The sequence below is a fragment of the Hyperoodon ampullatus genome (assembly GCF_949752795.1).
Source record: "Hyperoodon ampullatus genome assembly, chromosome: 7".
Taxonomy (NCBI): Eukaryota; Metazoa; Chordata; class Mammalia; order Artiodactyla; family Ziphiidae; genus Hyperoodon; species Hyperoodon ampullatus.
This window is the reverse complement of record NC_136920.1, coordinates 98,004,405-98,026,426: the sequence shown is the minus strand read 5'-3', so window position 1 is coordinate 98,026,426 and position 22,022 is coordinate 98,004,405.

Below are 22,022 nucleotides of genomic sequence, written 5' to 3'. Positions count from 1 at the left end.
ATTTTCCACCATTAGAGAAGTTATAATTATGTTTGTGTCAGGAAGAGAGGCATAACCAAATACAGCAATTGGATAAGGGTTGAATTAGAAAGATAACCTCTCAAGTTTCTTATTCTGAGATTCCATGATTCCATGTGTTAAGTGCTGATTTCAGATAGTTTCTATGATACATACAACCTGAAGTTACTGAGATTTAAAATTTAGACACTTTTAAAGGCACAGTTTATGAAAACTGTGCATTTTAAGTGAATTGCTATCTAAAGCTAGATGACCATTGGACTGTTCTGGGTTCTGAGCAGCCTCCAGATCGTGGGGTCAGATGCTACCTTCTTCACTTTTTCTTCATCAATGTATAACAGGTTTAATACATTCTTATTTACAAAGTAAAAACTGTATTTCACATTTTTTTCATCTTCAGTGTGTACACTGAAGTTTAATACATTAGTGTTTATGAAATAAAAAGTTTAATACATTAGTGTTTATGAAATAAAAACTTGAAATTTTTCTTGTGCTTCTACCTTATCACTAAGCTTGAATGACCAGAAGAGTACAATACTTAAGGAAACTGCTTTATGGATTTAACCATGCAGTTTGTGGGGCCATGAATGATGGATAAATGTTTGTAGCAAAAGTACTGTATCTTTACAAATTGTTGCTTATTAAAGTCTACAAAGTTGAATTGTAAGACACAATTAAAAAAAAACCCACAACTTTTCTCAAAATAGCCTAGAATACAAGAAATGCTTTATGCAACTACAGAGATACTAACCAGTTCTATGGATAATATTAAAAACTGAACAATCCATTTAAACCTTACTCATACTATTTCTACACACAAAGGTCCAATGGGTAACCCAAATCCAGGATGGCCTTGGCCCCAGCAAGTAGCTATCCTGCAGGTCACCCTCTGATGTACCTTACCTCTGCTGAGTCACCATGGTTCTTCTGCTAAGACATAGAAGGGGTGTGTAAAAGTCACAGCCAGGCTAAACTTGAGGAGGATGACAGTCAACTTGAAAGCCTGTAGAAGTTATCTTTACCAAAATAATCCCTTTCTTTCATTTGTATGGACCTTAGTTTCCAAAACTCTTTTCTCATACATTATCTCATTGGCTTTAAAAACTTTTAATTTTATTTTTATTCCTTTATTGAGGTATAGTTGATTTACAATATAAGTTTCAGGTGTACAACATAGTGATTCACAATTTTTAAAGATTATACTCTATTTATACTTAATATAAAATATTGGCTATATTCCCTGTGCTGTAAAATATATCCTGTAGCTTATTGATTTATACCTGGTAGTTTGTAACTCTTAATCCCTTAGCCCTGTCTTTGTCCCTCTCTGCTTCCCTTTCCCCACAGGTAGCCACTAGTTTGTTCTCTATATCTGTGAGTCTGCTTCTTTTTTGTTATATTTGCTAGGTTGTTTTACTTTTAGATTCACATAAATAAGTGGTAACATATAGTATTTGTCTTTCTCTTTATCATTTATTTCACTAAAGCATAATACCCTCCAAGTCCATCCATATTGTTGCAAATGGCAAACATTCATTCCTTTTTATGGCTGGGTAATATTTCATTATATATTTGTATACATACATATATCACATATTTCTTACCCATTCACCTCTTGATGGATACTTAGGCTGTTTCCATATCTTGGCTATTGTAAATAATGCTGCAATGAATATAGGGGTGCATGTATCTTTTTGAATTACTGTTTTTGTTGTCTTTGGGTAAATAGCCAGAAGTGGAATTCCTGCTTCATATAGTAGTTCTGTTTCTAGTTTATTTTTTATTTTTTATTTTTTTTAATTAAAAACTTTCTTTTTTTATAACAAATTTAATCAGTTATACATATACATATGTTCCCATATCCCCTCCCTTTTGCGTCTCCCTCCCACCCTCCCTATCCCACCCCTCCAGGCGGTCACAAAGCACCGAGCTGATCTCCCTGTGCTATGATCTCCCTGTGCTATGCGGCTGCTTCCCACCAGCTATCTGCCTTATGTTTGGTAGTGTATATATGTCCATGCCGCTCCTTCACTTTGTCACAGCATATCCTTCCCCCTCTCCATATCCTCAAGTCCATTCTCTAGTAGGTCTGTGTCTTTATTCCTGTCTTACCCCTAGGTTCTTCATGACATTTTTTTTCTTCTTAAATTCCATATATATGTGTCAGCATACAGTATTCGTCTTTCTCTTTCTGACTTACTTCACTCTGTATGACAGGCTCTAGGTCCATCCACCTCATTACAAATAGCTCAATTTCGTTTCTTTTTATGGCTGAGTAATATTCCATTGTATAAATGTGCCACATCTTCTTTACCCATTCATCCGATGATGGACACTTAGGTTGTTTCCATCTCCGGGCTATTGTAAATAGGGCTGCTATGAACATTTTGGTACATGTCTCTTTTTGAATTATGGTTTTCTCAGGGTATATGCCCAGTAGTGGGATTGCTGGGTCATATGGTAGTTCTATTTGTAGTTTTTTAAGGAAACTCCATACCGTTCTCCACAGTGGCTGTACCAATTCACATTCCCACCAGCAGTGCAAGAGTGTTCCCTTTTTTCCACACCCTCTCCAGCATTTATTGTTTCTAGATTTTTTGATGATGGCCATTCTGACTGGTGTGAGATGATATCTCATTGTAGTTTTGATTTGCATTTCTCTAATGAGTAAAGATGTTGAGCATCCTTTCATGTGTTTGCTGGCAGTCTGTAATCTTCTGTGGACAAATGTCTATTTAGGTCTTCTGCCCATTTTTGGATTGGGTTGTTTGTTTTTTTGTTATTGAGCTGCATGAGCCGCTTATAAATTTTGGAGATTAATCCTTTGTCAGTTGCTTCATTTGCAAATATTTTCTCCCATTCTGAGGGTTGTCTTTTGGTCTTGTTTATGGTTTCCTTTGCTGTGAAAAAGCTTTTAAGTTTCATTAGGTCCCATGTGTTTATTTTCGTCTTTATTTCCATTTCTCTAGGAGGTGGGTCAAAAAGGATCTTGCTGTGATTTATGTCATAGAGTGTTCTGCCTATGTTTTCCTCTAAGAGTTTGATAGTGTCTGGCCTTACATTTAGGTCTTTAATCCATTTTGAGCTTATTTTTGTGTATGGTGTTAGGGAGTGATCTAATCTCATACTTTTACATGTCCCTATCCAGTTTTCCCAGCACCACTTATTGAAGAGACTGTCCTTTCTCCACTGTACATTCCTGCCTCCTTTATCAAAGATAAGGTGACCATATGTCCGTGGGTTTATCTCTGGGCTTTCTATCCTGTTCCATTGATCTATCTTTCTGTTTTTGTGCCAGTACCATACTGTCTTGATGACTGTAGCTTTGTAGTATAGTCTGAAGTCAGGGAGCCTGATTCCTCCAGCTCCATTTTTCGTTCTCAAGATTGCTTTGGCTATTCGGGGTCTTTTGTGTTTCCATACAAATTGTGAAATTTTTTGTTCTAGTTCTGTGAAAAATGCCAGTGGTAGTTTGATAGGGATTGCACTGAATCTGTAGATTGCTTTGGGTAGTAGAGTCATTTTCACAATGTTGATTCTTCCAATCCAAGAACATGGTACATCTCTCCATCTAATTGTATCATCTTTAATTTCTTTCATCAGTGTCTTATAATTTTCTGCATATGGGGTCTTTTGTCTCTTTAGGTAGGTTTATTTCTAGATATTTTATTCTTTTTGTTGCAATGGTAAATGGGACTGTTTCCTTGATTTCACTTTCAGATTTTTCATCATTAGTATATAGGAATGCCAGAGATTTCTGTGCATTAATTTTGTATCCTGCAACTTTACCAAATTCATTGATTAGCTCTAGTAGTTTTCTGGTAGCATCCTTAGGATTCTCTATGTATAGTATCATGTCATCTGCAAACAGTGACAGCTTTACTTCTTCTTTTCCGATTTGGATTCCTTTTATTTCCTTTTCTTCTCTGATTGCTGTGGCTAGAACTTCCAAAACTATGTTGAATAAGAGTGGTGAGAGTGGGCAACCTTGTCTTGTTCCTGACCTTAGTGGAAATGGTTTCAGTTTTTCACCATTGAGGATGATGCTGGCTGTGGGTTTGTCATATATGGCCTTTATTATGTTGAGGAAAGTTCCCTCTATGCCTACTTTCTGCAGGGTTTTTATCATAAATGGGTGTTGAATTTTGTCGAAAGCTTTCTCTGCATCTATTGAGATGATCATATGGTTTTTCTCCTTCAGTTTGTTAATATGGTGTATCACGTTGATTGATTTGCGTATATTGAAGAATCCTTGCATTCCTGAAATAAACCCCACTTGATCATGGTGTATGATCCTTTTAATGTGCTGTTGGATTCTGTTTGCTAGTATTTTGTTGAGGATTTTGGCATCTATGTTCATCAGTGATATAGGCCTGTAGCTTTCTTTCTTTGAGACATCCTTGTCTGGTTTTGGTATCAAGGTGATGGTGGCCTCATAGAATGAGTTTGGGAGTGTTCCTCCCTCTGCTATATTTTGGAAGAGTTTGAGAAGGATAGGTGTTAGCTCTTCTCTAAATGCTTGATAGAATTCGCCTGTGAAGCCATCTGGTCCTGGGCTTTTGTTTGTTGGAAGATTTTTTATCACAGTTTCAATTTCAGTGCTTGTGATTGGTCTATTCATATTTTCTATTTCTTCCTGATTCAGTCTTGGCAGGTTGTGCATTTCTAAGAATTTGTCCATTTCTTCCAGGTTGTCCATTTTATTGGCATAGAGTTGCTTGTAATAATCTCTCATGATCTTTTGTATTTCTGCAGTGTCAGTTGTTACTTCTCCTTTTTCATTTCTAATTCTATTGATTTGAGTCTTCTCCCTTTTTTTCTTGATGAGTCTGGCTAATGGTTTATCAATTTTGTTTATCTTCTCAAAGAACCAGCTTTTAGTTTTATTGATCTTTGCTATCGTTTCCTTCATTTCTTTTTCATTTATTTCTGATCTGATTTTTATGATTTCTTTCCTTCTGCTAACTTTGGGATGTTTTTGTTCTTCTTTCTCTAATTGCTTTAGGTGCAAGGTTAGGTTGTTTATTCGAGATGTTTCCTGTTTCTTAAGGTGGGATTGTATTGCTATCAACTTCCCTCTTAGAACTGCTTTTGCTGCATCCCATAGGTTTTGGGTCGTCGTGTCTCCATTGTCATTTGTTTCTAGGTATTTTTTGATTTCCTCTTTGATTTCTTCAGTGATCACTTCGTTATTAAGTAGTGTATTGTTTAGCCTCCATGTGTTTATATTTTTTACAGCTCTTTTCCTGTAATTGATATCTAGTCTCATAGCATTGTGGTCGGAAAAGATACTTGATACAATTTCAATTTTCTTAAATTTACCAAGGCTTGATTTGTGACCCAAGATATGATCTATCCTGGAGAATGTTCCATGAGCACTTGAGAAAAATGTGTATTCTGTTGTTTTTGGATGGAATGTCCTATAAATATCAACTAAGTCCATCTTGTTTAATGTATCATTTAAAGCTTGTGTTTCCTTATTTATTTTCATTTTGGATGATCTGTCCATTGGTGAAAGTGGGGTGTTAAAGTCCCCTACTATGATTGTGTTACTGTCGATTTCTCCTTTTATGGCTGTTAGTATTTGCCTTATGTATTGAGGTGCTCCTTTGTTGGGGGCATAAATATTTACAATTGTTATATCTTCTTCTTGGATCGATCCCTTGATCATTATGTAGTGTCCTTCTTTGTCTCTTCTAGTAGTCTTTATTTTAAAGTCTATTTTGTCTGATATGAGAATTGCTACTCCAGCTTTCTTTTGGTTTCCATTTGCATGGAATATCTTTTTCCATCCCCTTACTTTCAGTCTGTATGTGTCTCTAGGTCTGAAGTGGGTCTCTTGTAGACAGCATATATATGGGTGTTGTTTTTGTATCCATTCAGGCAATCTGTGTCTTTTGGTGGGAGCATTTAGTCCATTTACATTTAAGGTAATTATCGATATGTATGTTCGTATTCCCATTTTCTTAATTGTTTTGGATTCATTATTGTAGGTCTTTTCCTTCTGTTGTGTTTCTTCCCTAGAGAAGTTCCTTTAGCATTTGTTGTAAAGCTGGTTTGGTGGTGCTGAACTCTCTCAGCTTTTGCTTGTCTGTAAAGGTTTTAATTTCTCCATCAAATCTGAATGAGATCCTTGCTGGGTAGAGTAATCTTGGTTGCAGGTTTTTCTCCTTCATCACTTTAATTATGTCCTGCCAGTCCCTTCTGGCTTGTAGAGTTTCTGCTGAGAGATCAGCTGTTATCCTGATGGGGATTCCCTTGTGTGTTATTTGTTGTTTTTGCCTTGCTGCTTTTAATATGATTTCTTTGTGTTTAATTTTTGACAGTTTGATTATTATATGTCTTGGCGTATTTCTCCTTGGATTTATTCTGTATGGGACTCTCTGTGCCTCCTGGACTTGATTAACTATTTCCTTCCCCATATTAGGGAAGTTTTCAAGTATAATCTCTTCAAATATTTTCTCAGTCCCTTTCTTTTTCTCTTCTTCTTCTGGAACCCCTATAATTCGAATGTTGGTGTGTTTAATGTTGTCCCAGATGTCTCTGAGACTGTCCTCTGTTCTTTTCATTCTTTTTTTTTATTTTGCTCTGCAGCAGTTATTTCCACTATTTTATCTTCCAGGTCACTTATCCGTTCTTCTGCCTCAGTTATTCTGCTATTGATCTCATCTAGAGTATTTTTCATTTCATTTATTGTGTTTTTAATCGATGCTTGATTCATCTTTAGTTCTTCTAGGTCCTTGTTAACTGTTTCTTGCATTTTGTCTATTCTATTTCCAAGATTTTGGATCTGGGAAATAGAATCTTGGATCATCTTTACCATCATTATTCTGAATTCTTTTTCAGGTAGACTGCCTATTACCTCTTCATTTGTTAGGTCTGGTGGGTTTTTATCTTGCTCCTTCTCCTGCTGTGTGTTTCTCTGTCTTCTCATTTTGCTTATGTTACTGTGTTTGGGGTCTCCTTTTTGCAGGCTGCAGGTTCGTAGTTCCCGTTGTTTTTGGTGTCTGTCCCCAGTGGCTAAGGTTGCTTTAGTGGGTTGTGTAGGCTTCCTGGTGGAGGGGACTAGTGCCTGTGTTCTGGTGGATGAGGCTGGATCTTGTCTTTCTGGTGGGCAGGTCCATGCCTGGTGGTGTGTTTTGGGGTGTCTGCGGACTTTTTATGATTTTAGGCCACCTCTCTGCTAATGGGTGGCGTTGTGTTCCTGTCTTGCTAGTTGTTTTGCATAGGGTGTCCAGCACTGTAGCTTGCTGGTCGTTGAGAGAAGCTGGGTGCTGGTGTTGAGATGGAGGTCTCTGGAAGATTTTCGCCGTTTGATATTATGTGGAGCTGGGAGGTCTCTTGTGGACCAGGGTCCTGAAGTTGGCTCTCCCACCTCAGAGGCACAGCACTGACTCCTGGCTCCTCAATTTGGGATGATTTGTTGTCTATTCATGTATTCCACAGATGCAGGGTACATCAAGTTGATTGTGGAGCTTTAATCCGCTGCTTCTGAGGCTGCTGGGAGAGCTTTCCCTTTCTCTTCTTTGTTCTCACAGCTCCTGGGTCTCAGCTTTGGATTTGGCCCCGCCTCTGCGTGTAGGTCGCCGGAGGGCGTCTCTTCTTCGCTCAGACAGGACAGGGTTAAAGGAGCAGCCTCTTTGGGGACTCTGGCTCACTCAGGCCGGGCGGGAGGGAGGGGCACGGAGTGCGGGGCGAGCCTGCAGCGGCAGAGGTCGGCGTGACGTGGCACCAGCCCGAGGCGTGCCGTGCGTTCTCCCAGGGAAGCCGCCCCTGGATCCCGGGACCCCAGCAGTGGCGGGCTGCACAGGCTCCCGGAAGGGCGGTGTGGACAGTGACCTGTGCTCGCACACAGGCTACTTGGCGGCGGCAGCAGCAGCCTCAGCGTCCCACGCCTGTCACTGGGCTCCGCGCTTTCAGCCGCGACTCGCGCCCGTCTGTGGAGCTCCTTTAAGCAGCGCTCTTAATCCCCTCTCCTCGCGCACCAGGAAACCAAGAGGGAAGAAAAAGTCTCTTGCCTCTTCGGCAGCTCCAGAGTTTTCCCGCACTCCCTCCCGGCTAGCTGTGGCACATTAGCCACCTTCAGGCTGAGTTCTCCCCGCCAGCCCCAGTCCTCTCCCTGCGCTCTGACCGAAGCCCGAGCCTCAGCTTCCAGCACCGCCCGCCCCGGCGGGCGAGCAGACAAGCCTCTCGGGCTGGTGAGTGCCGCTCGGCACCGATCCTCTGTGTGGGGATCTCTCCGCTTTGCCCTACCCAGGTATGTGGGGAGTTTCTTGCCTTTTGGGAGGTCTGGGGTCTTCTGCCAGCGTTCAGTAGGTGTTCTGTAGGAGTTGTTCCACGTGTAGCTGTATTTCTGGTGTATCCGTGGGGAGGAGGGTGATCTCCGTGTCTTACTCTTCCGCCATCTTACCCGGAAGTCCCTGTTTCTAGTTTATTGAGGAACCTCCCTACTGTTTTTTGTAGTGCCTGAACCAATTTACATTTCCAGCAACAGTACAAGGGTTCCTTTTTCCCCCATCGTCACCGACATGTCTTTTTTAGAGTACATAATTTTTCTCCACCCATTTTATTGAAGAGGCCACAGAGTCTCATTTGCTCAAGACAATGTGAGTGTCATTTGCTCAAGGCAACGTGATTAATCAGCGGTAGAAATGGAGTCTACTTTTCCCTCTACACTGTGAAGACTACTGTCTTGGACACTATGAGTCTGTGGGAGGATATAGAGTCCTTTCTCTCTGCACAGAGTGAGTTTTTCTCTGCCCAAAGCTGGGGCTATAAAATCATGCAGTCCCCATGCCCCAAAACCCTCCTTGGTGCCAGCACCAGACAACATTTCTCCTGATCACTAGTGTGACATGGACCCACCCCAGTGGTCCAGTCAGCTGACAGCTGGAGGAGAGGTGCTCCAACTTTTATGCTTGTCAACTCCATGAATGGATTAAGGTATCAAGAGAAGACAGCATCAGGGAGACTTTGGGCCACAGCCAGGACCAAAGACATAAAACTTGAAGGGGCAGACGGGGTTGGACGATAAGCGCTCCTCTTCAGTTATCTAGAGGGAAGGCAAGGGCAGCATTTCTGCCCCAAATCATGCCAGGATGAGCTACTTTGGGGTACCCAGGTCTACTTGTGCCATTTATCTTTTGAAGCCACCACTATGAAGGGCCACCTCGAAGGACATTGGGGGCATATGCAGTGGAGTCAGAAATCCTGGATTCAGGGGCTTCCCTGGTGGCTCAGTGGTTGAGAGTCCGCCTGCTGATGCAGGGGACACAGGTTCGTGCCCCGGTCCGGGGGGATCCTGCATGCCGCGGAGCGGCTGGGCCCGTGGGCCATGGCCTCTGAGCCTGTGCGTCCGGAGCCTGTGCCCCGTGGCGGGAGAGGCCACAGCGGTGAGGGGCCCACGTACCGCAAAAAAAAAAAAAAAGAAATCCTGGATTCAAATTCCACTTCTACCTTTCGTATTGTATGTGACCTTGGGCAGTGCACCAGAAGGTATCTGTAAAACGGAAATAAAGTGATACACCCGTATACATCACTGGCTTTTTTAAAAAATTAGTTTCTGTTTTATAACAAAGTGAATCAGTCATACATATACATCTGTTCCCACATCCCTTCCCTCTTGCGTCTCCCTCCCTCCCACCCTCCCTATCCCACCCCTCCCAGTGGCCACAAAGCACTGAGCTGATCTCCCTGTGCTATGCAGCTGCTTCCCACTATTTATCTACCTTACGTTTGGTAGTGTATATATGCCCATGCCTCTCTCTCGCTTTGTCACAGCTTACCCTTCCCCCTCCCCATATCCTCAAGTCCATTCTCAAGTAGGTCTGTGTCTTTATTCCTGTTTTACCCCTAGGTTCTTCTACATCACTGGCTTTTAAAGAGGATAAAATAAAACAGAATTTCTGAAAATTCATTGTAAACATTTGTATTCTGTACAAACATGAGTATTTTCCCTGAGGCAAAAGGGAACCGTGAGTTGTCCTCAACTAACCCCTCTCCTTTGCCACAGGCACTAGTGTTCCCACCATAGCCATTGCCCAGAATATGGACAGGAGCTCAGCTAGGTTACTGCTGAGAGCAGCACTTTAGGCTTTTCAATGCTGGTTCAAAACCCAAGGGATAGAACTAGGACCAATAGGTCCAAATTAACAGGGAGACAGATTTTGTCTCCACGTTATTATAATAATAACAACCAATATATATCGGATGTCGGCCCTTCATAAGTTCCTCTGCTAAGTTCTTTGCCTATATAAACTTATCTAGTATGTTAAACAAGGTTGCAGTCAACCATTCAATAAATACTAAACACGTACAATATATCAGGTTCTGAAATAGGAACAAAGCCACAGAGGTGAAAAGATACAGATTCAGTCCTTGAGAAGCTCATGGTCTTGTGGGGAGACAAATATGCAAATATAATATAACGTGATAAAAGATATAATAGGAATACATGAAAATAAAGTCGGGGGGATGGAAGACCCAGGTTTGGAAAGAGATGCCAAGCAAGGTCAAAGCAGGTGACCCCTTTTGAAGGACACATTTGTGACCAAGGCTAGACCTGCTCATATGTGTGACATTGTCAGAAAGTTGCCCCTCAAATAATCAGTAGGAAAATAATACTACTCTGTATCATGTGGACTAAATTAGCTGCTCCAGGGGCCAGATAATGACACAAATATGATTGCACAAAGTGAGATATTATAAAGTATTTCATAAGCTGTGGCGGTATTTTTGCAGCTCATGAAAAACAAGATAATGTCCATAAAAATAAGATATTATGGCAAAATCGGTATTAATTACTAGGAGGCAGAGTGCACTGCTTGAGGCTGTAAAACTTTTAATATTCCAGAAGAAAGCAGTTCAAGTAACAGGCTAACCACGATCGCTTAATCGCTTGGCAACTTCCCAGCCTATCTTAGTGAACAACAGAGCGGAGGCAGCAGAATCAGCCCCAAACGAACAGCCCCATGAAGCGTTGCTAATTTGGCTGAGATGACTGAGAGGGGTGAGGAGGGCTGAGAGCAGAAAAGTGCCCTCTTTGCAATTTACCTTCTTACTACTGATGTACTGGGCTCAGCAGAAAGCTACCAGGTTAGCCTCCGTGGGGCTTTTGAGATGCAGTGGGCCACTGGTTCCTTAAGATGGGCTTTTCCCATTGCTGGTGATACAGATGAACTACGTGGGTCCTTGGTGGGGCCGGAAAATTTATCCTCTTCCCTGTCTTCACCTCCTTTCAGGCCATAAACACATACACATACACACACCCCACACATGCACAGACATACACAAGTGTGCACATTTGGGCGCACACTCGCTCTCAGGGCACGGCACTCCTACCTTATGTAAGGTCAGGATCTCACTGCTTCTATTCCCACACTTGGAATGTGAGACCAATTTAGCGACAGCCTCTCATGTGCCATAAACAAAAGAGAAACATATGCACATGCAGCGATAAAACAGATCTGAAACGACATCCCTGCCGCCTGTTGGGTGGCAGCTGAAATCAGACATCTTAATGTATGGTATTATGGGAATTGCCCACATTAAGATAAAATATCTGGATTTAAGTAACTATCTTTTGTTCTGAATTAATTTGGAGACTGAACTCAAAAAACAAAGGCAAACGAGTCCGGGCTAAGGAATTTATCTCACAGTCACTGTGCCCACTGCCATTCTCGGGGTGGCACTGTACAGGGGTGCCCATAGGAGCAGGGCTGCTTCATCCCTGAGTCTCAAGCACTTGGCAGAAGTCCCAGGACACAGTAGGTCCTTTACAAATATTTGCTGAGTGAGTGATGAGGCACATCAAGTCCTTTCTCAACCACCAAGTACATTCCATTCCTGCTTCCCACTTCCTGTCCCTGGACAGTTTACATCCGTACAAACCTCTACTTCCCTCACCTGGTTGGAACCTATATTGCAGAACCATCCGCATTAGCCAGTGGCAGGAAGATTCCTTCGCTTCAGGGCTTTTGCAAGACTCAGTTGTGTCGGCCGTATTCCTAGTGGCTAGGAATCCCTTTTCTGGCAGGGTTCTTTGCGGGCTAAATATGCAGGTCTGAAGAGGAAGACTGAGGAGGTTTTGTAAGCTGGTGTGGGGTCAGCAAGTACAAGAGTCTCCAAGGATTCTCTCTGTTGGTTGGCAAAGGGCTTCAGTCTCCTGGGCTGGCAATCTGACACTGCTCCCCCAGGCTTCAGAATGGACCCAGGACCACCTCCAACCTTGTAGATGTTGACGCTTGCAGCATTTGCCCCCATGTTCCTGGCTGCCTTAGATTTCCTTGGGAAAGACAGGTAGCTGGTTTCCATTCCTGAGCAATGTTTCTTCAGCCTCACTATCTCCACCACGCTTACTTAGGCCAGAAAAAGATAATTTGTAGTTAAGATGTAGTGTGTCTTGAAGGACTCAAGTGATTGCTTTTTCCAGGATGGGTAAGTCCATTGAGATTTGAAGATCTAAGCTGAGATTGCCCTTTGAATCTTTTTAACAGGTATTCATGACATCTACTGGGGGTGTGGTACTGTGTGAGGTGTTGGGGGTGGGGTGGGAGCAGGGACCAAAAAACCAAAAGAAATAATCCCTGCTCATAAAGATCTACGTACATGATGCTATTTAATAAACTGTAAACAAATGTAGAGGTGAGAGATGAAAGGAGAGGAAGAGGGAGGGAGAACTGGTAGACAGAAGATCAGGGAAGAGGCCATGGAGCAGGTCAGTCTTGGTGACTGGATTGGAACAAAGGGTCTTTGGGGAGGGTCAGCATGAGCAGAAGAAGGAGATTTTCATGTGGATGTTCGAGATAGTGTGGTACCAATACAGGGGTAGACGAACTGACCAATGAATCAGAGTAGAGAGCTAGCAACAGACCCACTCCTAAATGGAAACAATATATGACAAGTGGCCTTGCTGATCCCTGGGGAGAGGAGAGACAACTTAACATTGTGACGGGGATGACTGCCTGTATTTACAAAAAACAAGTGAAACTGGATGCTAATGCATAAATCATAAAAATAATTCCCTCATACACTAAAGACTTAAATGTGAAAGGCCAACCTTTAAAGCTTTTAGAAGTAAATAAAGGAGGCTATCTTTGTGATGCTGAGGTAGGGAAGATTTCTTAAACAAAACACAAAATGCATTACAAAATGCATTAATAATGAATTAAAGGACTGATAAATTTAACTACATTAAAATTAAGAATGTGTGTTCACCAAAACAATGGCATAAAGTAAGTGAAAAGACAAAACCCAGATGGGAAGGATACATTTGCAACAAATCAGTTCAGTGAAGGATTAGCTTCCAAAATATAAAGAATTCAGAAAAATCATTAAGAAAAAGACAAACAATCCAGCAGTTAAATGGGGGGGGGGAGAGGAATATGTGAAAAGATATTCCATGCTCAAGAGAATAAAGATTGGCAAAGCACAAAGAACTGGGTGGAAAAAGTTCAGGTTGGAAAAGGGGCCAAGGTATAGACATTTGGCTGGAGACTCTACTTTGAAGAGGGGGAGTAGGTGCAGAAATTAGCAACAACTTCCCCCTTTTGAAACTCCCTCCAGTAGCCTTGCATTAAAAGCATGGGTTTAGCCTGCCACTGAGAGGTCATTGAGGAAGCTTGGAGCATGAAGCAAATAGCTGACAGACAGTATGCAAAAGCATTTGCCAGGAAGCCCATACTTAGGAATCCACATCTTGGGTATCTTCTGTAGTAGGTCTGCAGCCTGTGGGATTTGTAGAGATGGGGTATGAAATCTGAAGCAGGAGACTGGCCAAAGAAGTCTTCTTCTCTGGCTACAGCAGCCAGCATCACTAGGCAGAAGTTGCTCTTCAAGAAAATCCTGCAGGGCTTCCCTGGTGGCACAGTGGTTGAGAGTCTGCCTGCTAATGCAGGGGACATGGGTTCGAGCCCTGGTCTGGGAAAATCCCACTTGCTGCGGAGCAACTGGGCCCATGAGCCACAACTACTGAGCCTGCACGTCTGGAGCCTATGCTCCGCAATGGGAGAGGCTGCGATAGTGAAGAGGCCTGCGCACCGCGATGAAGAGTGGCCCCCGCTCACCACAACTAGAGAAAGCCCTCGCACAGAAACGAAGACCCAACACAGCCAAAAAAATAAAATAAAATATATAAAAATAAATAAATAAATAGTCTGGTAGATTCTATTAAAAAAAAAGAAAATCCTGCAAAGGCCCCACTGCCTTGAAATGCTGTGCACTATTTCTGTTGGCTCTTAAACAGTATAATTCTTTAGTGAAGAACAATCAATATCACACTCTGACAATTACACACTGACTCTGTTTACCCAGTGGACACTCTCTGATAATATTATTTATGATCCTAAATAACTCCATCAGTGTTCAATAGCGCTGGGGATGCCTCTGGGACCAGGATACAATCAAATTAGGAAGACATATGGTTCGCTCAGCCATGGAAATGTTCAAATGCATTTCATTGATATTAGTCTTGAAGTCCTACCTTCTCCCAGTCAGTTCCACAGCCTTCCTGACTGTGCCTGCAGGACAGGCCTCCTCTTTGGGGAAGGGATTCTTCATAGTCATATGAGGGAGATGTGGTTGCCAAGGGAATTTTACTCTGGCTATTTCAGGATTCTCCAAAGTGAAGGAGGCATCAAACAGTTCTAGACCAAAGTAGCAATTGGGATGTTGCTAGGTTTTACCCGTATAAGATTATGGAACAAATGTGTCTGGGAGAGATTAGTGGGGCTGCAGAGAGAGAGAAGATGAGAAGGTGGTGTGTGTGTGTGTGTGTGTGTGTGTATGTGTGTGTAGGAGTCCATGGTAGGGGGTGAAGGGTTAGATAGAAGCAGAGGATTGTGAGGGCTGAGGGTCAAGTACACTGGGGTTTTAGAAGGAAGGTGAGATTATTTACTTAAAAAAAATCCTTAATTATTTGACTTGTTACAATGAGTGTGTATTACTGATGTAATTAAAAATATAGAGATAGCAAGTCTCCCTCTCCCATTTTCCTCTCCCTGTCTCCTTCTTTCTCCCCGCCTCTCCACCTCCATACTTCTCTCTCTCTCTCTCTCTCTCTCTCTCTCACTCTCTCTCTCTCACACACACACACACACACACACACACACACTCACACAATTAGAGAAACAGCACCAAGAGAGGCTTTGGTGCCACTTTATCACAACCACAGGTCAGAGAAATGTGAAAATGGCATGCCTCTCAGTACCACTCTGAGCCCATTTGACAGAAAGGAGTGTGAAGGAAAAGAGTGAAGGAGGGCAACGAGTGGAATTCTGAAGAGGGAGGCATTGAAATCCCACCCTTCTGTTTCAACTAAGCAACTTTTCTACTCCTTAAAAGAGTAGACTCTGAGGAAATGGAGGGTAAGGTCTCCTAGGCCACCTATCGATAACATTGCTGTCTGATCCCAGCCTGGTAGGGAAGTCTCTAGAGCCAAGAGAAAGATTCCAACCTCTTTGGGCTGTGACAGCCTTGCAAAGGGGAGCTGAAACTGTGGGCAGGTGCCAGCTCCTGACATTTGCTTTGGAAACCTGCCCTTTCCAAAAACTCTTTGTAACAACCCTGGGAAGATGATGCCATCCACACCTACTAGGTGAGACAACCTAGGCATGCACCCCTGGGGCATCCAGACTTCCCATTCAAAGATCTCTTCACTGGCCCCATAGCATTTCCACTCATCTGTCCTCAGTGACTAGGGGCCAGAGGTGAGTCTGAACCAAAGTGTCATCTGTGACAAAGGATTCAAAGACCAGTGATAGACTCAGAATGTGGGGAAGCTGTCCTTCATGGTTCTTTGGTTCCACTGAAGGCCAACAATCTTTGCCACATAAGAGTCTCATGGATGCTTTTCTTTTTTTTTTAAACATCTTTATTGTAGTATAATTGCTTTACAATGGTGCGTTAGTTTCTGCTTTATAACAAAGTGAATCAGCTATACATATACATATATCCCCAAATCTCCTCCCTCTTGCGTCTCCCTCCCATCCTCCCTATCCCACATCTCTAGGTGGACACAAAGCACCGAGCTGATCTCCTTGTGCTATGTGGCTGCTACACACTAGCTATCTATTTTACATTTGGTAGTGTATATATGTCCATGCCACTCTTTCACTTCATCCCAGCTTACCCTTCCCCCTCCCCATATCCTCAAGTCCATTCTCAAGTAAGTCTGTGTCTTTATTCCTGTTTTACCCCTAGGTTCTTCATGACATTTTTTTTCTTCTTAAATTCCATATATATGTGTTAGCATAGGGTATTTATCTTTCTCTTTCTGACTTACTTCACTCTGTATGACAGGCTCTAGGTCCATCCACCTCACTACAAATAACTCAATTTTGTTTCTTTTTATAGCTGAGTAATATTCCATTGTATATGTGTGCCACATCTTCTTTATCCATTCATCTGTCGATGGACACTTACATTGCTTCCATGTCCTGGCTATTATAAATAGAGTTGCAATGAATATTGTGGTACATGACTCTTTTTGAATTATGGTTTCTTCAGGGTATATGCCCAGGAATGGGATTACTGGGTCATATGGTAGTTCTATTTTGAGTTTTTTGAGGAACCTCCATACTGTTCTCCATTGTGGCTGTACCAATTCACATTCCCACCAACAGTGCAAGAGGGTTCGCTTTTCTCTACACCCCCTCTAGCATTTATTGTTTGTAGATTTTTTGATGATGGCCATTCTGACAGGTGTGAGGTGATACCTAATTGTAGTTTTGATTTGCATTTCCCTAATGATTAGTGATGTTGAGCATCCTTTCATGTGTTTGTTGGCAATCTGTATATCTTCTTTGGAGAAATGTCTATTTAAGTCTTCTGCCCATTTTTGGATTGGGTTGTTTGTTTTTTTGATATTGAGCTGCATGAGCTGCTTGTATAATTTGGAGATTAATCCTTTGTCAGTTGCTTCGTTTGCAAATATTTTCTCCCATTCTGAGGGTTGTCTTTTCGTCTTGTTTAGGGTTTCCTTTGCTGTGCAAAAGCTTTGAAGTTTCATTAGGTCCCATTTGTTATATTTCCATTACTCTAGGAGGTGGATCAAAAAAGATCTTGCTGTGATTTATATCAAAGAGTGCCCTTCCTATGTTTTCCTCTAAGAGTTTTATAGTGTCCGGTCTTACATTTAAGTCTTGAATCCATTTTGAGTTTATTTTTGTGTATGGTGTTAGGGAGTGTTGTAATTTCATTCTTTTACATGTAGCTGTCCAGTTTTCCCAGCACCGCTTATTGAAGAGACTGTCTTTTCTCCATTGTATATATCCTTGCCTCATTTGTCATAGATTAGTTGACCAAAAGTGCGTGGGTTTATCTCTGGGCTTTCTATCTTGTTCCATTGATCTATGTTTCTGTTTTTGTGCCAGTACCATATTGTCTTCATTACTGTAGCTTTGTAGTATAGTCTGAAGTCGGGGAGTCTGATTCCTCCTGCTCCATTTTTTTCCCTCAAGACTGCTTTTGCTATTCGGGGTCTTTGTGTCTCAATACAAATTTTAAGATTTTTTTTTCTAGTTCCGTATAGAATGCCATTGGTAATCTGATAGGGATTGCATTGGATCTGTAGATTGCTTTGGAGAGTATAGCTATTTTCACAATATTGATTCTTCCAATCCAAGAACATGGTATATCTCTCCATCTGTTGGTATCATCTTTAATTTCTTTCATCGGTGTCTTATAGTTTTCTGCTTACAGGTCTTTTGTCTCCCTACATAGGTTTATTCCTAGGTATTTTACTCTTTTTGTTGCAATGGTAAATGGGAGTGTTCCCTTAATTTCTCTTTCAGATTTTTCATCTTTAGTGTATAGGAATGCAAGAGATTTCTCTGCATTAATTTTATATCCTCTAACTTTACCAAATTCATTGATTAGCTCTAGTAGTTTTCTGGTGACATTTTTAGGATTCTCTGTGTATAGTATCATGTCATCTGCAAACAGTGACAGTTTTACTTCTTCTTTTCCAAATTGGATATCTTTTATTTCTTTTTCTTCTCTGATTGCTGTGGCTAAAACTTCCAAAACTATGTTGAATAAGAGTGGTGAGAGTCGGCAACCTTGTCTTGTTTCTGACCTTAGTGGACATGGTTTCAGTTTTTCACCATTGAGAACGATGTTGGCTGTGGGTTTCTCATATATGGCCTTTATTATGTTGAGGTTAGTTCCCTCTATATTCACTTTCTGGAGGGTTTTTATCATAAATGGTTGTTGAATATTTTCCAAAGCTTTTTCTGCATCTATTGAGATGATCATATGGTTTTTCTCCTTCAATTTTTTAATATGGTTTATCACATTAATTGATTTGTGTATATTGAAGAATCCTTGCATTCCTGGGATAAACCCCACTTGATCATGGTGTATGATCCTTTTAATGTGCTGTTGGATTCTGCTTGCTGTTATTTTGTTGAGGTTTTTTGTATCTACGTTCATCAGTGATATTGGCCTGTAGTTTTCTCTTTTTTTTTAGCATCTTTGTCTGGTTTTGGTATCAGGGTGATGGTGGCCTCATAGAAAGAGTTTGGGAGTGTTCCTCCCTCTGCTATATTTTGGAAGAGTTTGAGAACAATAGGTGTTAGCTCTTCTATAAATGTTTGATAGAATTCGCCTTTGAAGACATCTGGTCCTGGGCTTTTGTTTGTTGGAAGATTTTTAATCACAGTCTCAATTTCAGTGCTTGTGATTGGTCTGTTTATATTTTCTATTTCTTCCTGGTTCAGTCTCAGAATGTTGTGCTTTTCTAAGAATTTGTCCATTTCTTCCAGGTTGTCCATTTTATTGTCATAGAGTTTTTTGTAGTAATCTCTCATGATCCTTTGTATTTCTGCAGTGTCAGTTGTTACTTCTTCTTTTTTGTTTCTAATTCTGTTGATCTGTCTTCTCCCTTTTCTTCTTGATGAGTCTGGCTAATGGTATATCAATTTTGTTTATCTTCTCAAAGAACTAGCTTTTAGTTTTACTGATCTCTGCTGTTGTTTCCTTCATTTCTTTTTCATTTATTTCTGATCTGACCCTTATGATTTCTTTCCTTCTGCTAACTTTGGGTTTTTTTTTTTCTTCTTTCTCTAATTGCTTTAGGTGTTAGGTTAGGTTGTTTATTTGAGACATTTCTTGCTTCTTAAGGTAGGATTGTATTGCTATAAACTTTCCTCTTAGAACTGCTTTTGCTGCATCCCATAGGTTTTGGTTGTCGTGTTTTCATTGTCGTTTGTTTCTAGGTATATTTTGATTTCCTCTTTGATTTCTTCAGTGATTTCTTGGTTATTTAGTAGTGTATTGTTTAGCCTTCATGTGTTTTTATTTTTTTTATTTTTTTATTTATTTTTTATTTTTATTTTTATTTTTTTCTGCGGTACGTGGGCTTCTCACCCCTGTGGCCCCTCCCGTTGCGGAGCACAAGCTCCGGATGCACAGGCTCAGCGGCCATGGCTCACGGGCCCAGCCACTCCGCGGCATGTGGGATCTTTCTGGATCGGGGCACGAACCCGTGTTCTCTGCATTGGTAGGCGGACTCTCAACCACTGTGCCACCAGGGAAGCCCATGTGTTTTTATTTTTTACAGATATTTTCCTGTAATTCATATCTAGTCTCATAGAGTTGTGGTTGGAAAAGATACTTGATATGTTTTCAGTTTTTTAAAATTTACCACGGCTTGATTTGTGACCCAAGATATGATCTATACTCATGGACCTAAGTCCATGAGCACTTGAGAAGAATGTGTAATCTGCTGTTTTTGGATGGAATGTCCTATGAATATCAATTAAGTCCAACTTGTTTAATATGTCATTTAAAGCTTGTGTTTCCTTATTATTTTCATTTTGGATGATCTGTCCATTGGTGAAAGTGAGGTGTTAAAGTCCCCTTGCATGATAGTGTTATTGTCAATTTCCCCTTTTATGGCTGTTAGCATTTGCCTCATGTATTGAGGTGCTCCTATGTTGCATTCATAAATATTTATAATTGTTATATCTTCTTCTTGGATTGATCCTTTGATCATTATGTAATGCCCTTCTTTGTCTCCTGTAATACACTTTAATTAAAGTCTGTTTTGTCTGATATAAGAATTGTTTTCTTTTGATTTCCATTTGCATGGAATATCTTTTTCCATCCCCCTCACTTTCAATCTGTATGTGTCCCTGCATCTGAAGTGAGTCTCTTGTAGACAGCATATATACAGGTCTTGTTTTTGTATCTATTCAGCCAGTCTGTGTCTCTTGGTTGGAGCATTTAATCCATTTACATTTAAGGTAATTATTGATATGTATGTTCCTATTACCATTTCCTTAATTGTTTTGGGTTTGTTTTTGTAGGTCTTTTCCTTCTCTTGTGTTTCCTGCCTAGAGATGTTCCTTTAGCATTTGTTGTAAAGCTGGTTTGGTGGTGCCAAATTCTCTTAGCTTTTGCTTGTCTGTAACGGTTTTAATTTCTCCATCAAATCTGAATGAGATCTTTACTGTGTAGAGTAATCTTGGTTGTAGGTTTTTCCCTATCATCACTTTAAATATGTCCTGCCACTCCCTTCTGGCTTGCAGAGTTTCTGCTGAAAGATCAGCTGTTAACCTTATGGAGTTCCCATGTATGTTATTTGTTGCTTATCCCTTGATGCTTTTAATATTGTTTCTTTGTGTTTAATTTTTGATAGTTTAATATGTGTGGTGGTGTGTTTCTCCTTGTATTTATCCTGTATGGTATTCTCTGCACGTCCTGGACTTGATTGACTATTTCCTTTTCCATATTGGGGAATTTTTCAGCTATAATCTGTTCAAATATTTTCTCAGTCCCTTTCTTTTTCCCTTCTTATTTTGGGACCCTTATACTTCGTATGTTGGTGCATTTAATGTTGTTCCAGAGGTCTCTGAGACTGTCCTCAGTTCTTTTCATTCTTTTTTCTTTATTCTGCTCTGCGGTAGTTATTTCCACTTTTTTTTTTTTTTTTTTTTTTTTTGTAGTACGCGGGCATCTCACTGTTGTGGCCTCTCCCATTGCGGAGCACAGGCTCTGGACACGCAGGCTCAGTGGCCATGGCTCACAGGCCCAGCCACTCTGCGGCATGTGGGATCTTCCCGGACTGGGGCACGAACCCGTGTCCCCTGCATCGGCAGGCGGACTCTCAACCACTGCGCCACGAGGGAAGCCCTATTTCCACTATTTTATCTTCCAGGTCACTTATCCGTTCTTCTGCCTCAGTTATTCTGCTATTGATTCCTTCTAGAGAATTTTAAATTTCATTTATTGTGTTGTTCATCATTGTTTGTTTGCTCTTTAGTTCTTCTAGGTCCTTGTTAAATGTTTCTTGTATTTTCTCCATTCTATTTCCAAGATTTTGGATCATATTTACTATCATTACTCTGAATTCTTTTTCAGGTAGACTGCCTTTTTCCTCTTTATTTGTTTGGTCTGGTGGGTTTTTACCTTGCTCCTTCATCTGCTGTGTGTTTCTCATTTTGCTTAACTTACTCTGTTTGGGGTCTCCTTTTCACAGGCTGCGGGTTTGTAGTTCCCGTTGTTTTTGGTGTCTGCCCCCAGTGGATAAGGTTGGTTCAGTGGGTTGTGTAAGATTCCTGGTGGAGAGGTCTGGTGCCTGTGTTCTGGTGGATGAGGCTGGTGGACAGGACCATGTCTGGTGGTGTCTTTTGGGGTGTCTGTGAACTTATTATGATTTTAGGCTGCCTCTCTGCTAATGGGTGGGGTTGTGTTCCTGTCTTGTTAGTTGTTTGGCATAGGGTATCCAGCACTGTTGCTTGCTGGTCATAGAGTGGAGCTGGGTCTTAGCGTTGAGACGGAGCTTTCTGGGAGAGCTTTTGCTGTTTGATATTATGTGGGGCTGGGAGGTATCTGGTGGACCAATGTCCTGAACTTGGCTCTACTGCCTCAGAGGCTCAGGCCTGACACCTGGCCAGAGCACCAAGACCCTGTCAGCCACACAGCTCAGAAGCAAAGGGAGAAAAAAAGGGAAAGAAAGAAAGAAAGAAAGAAAGAATAAATAAATAAAATAAAATTATGTTATT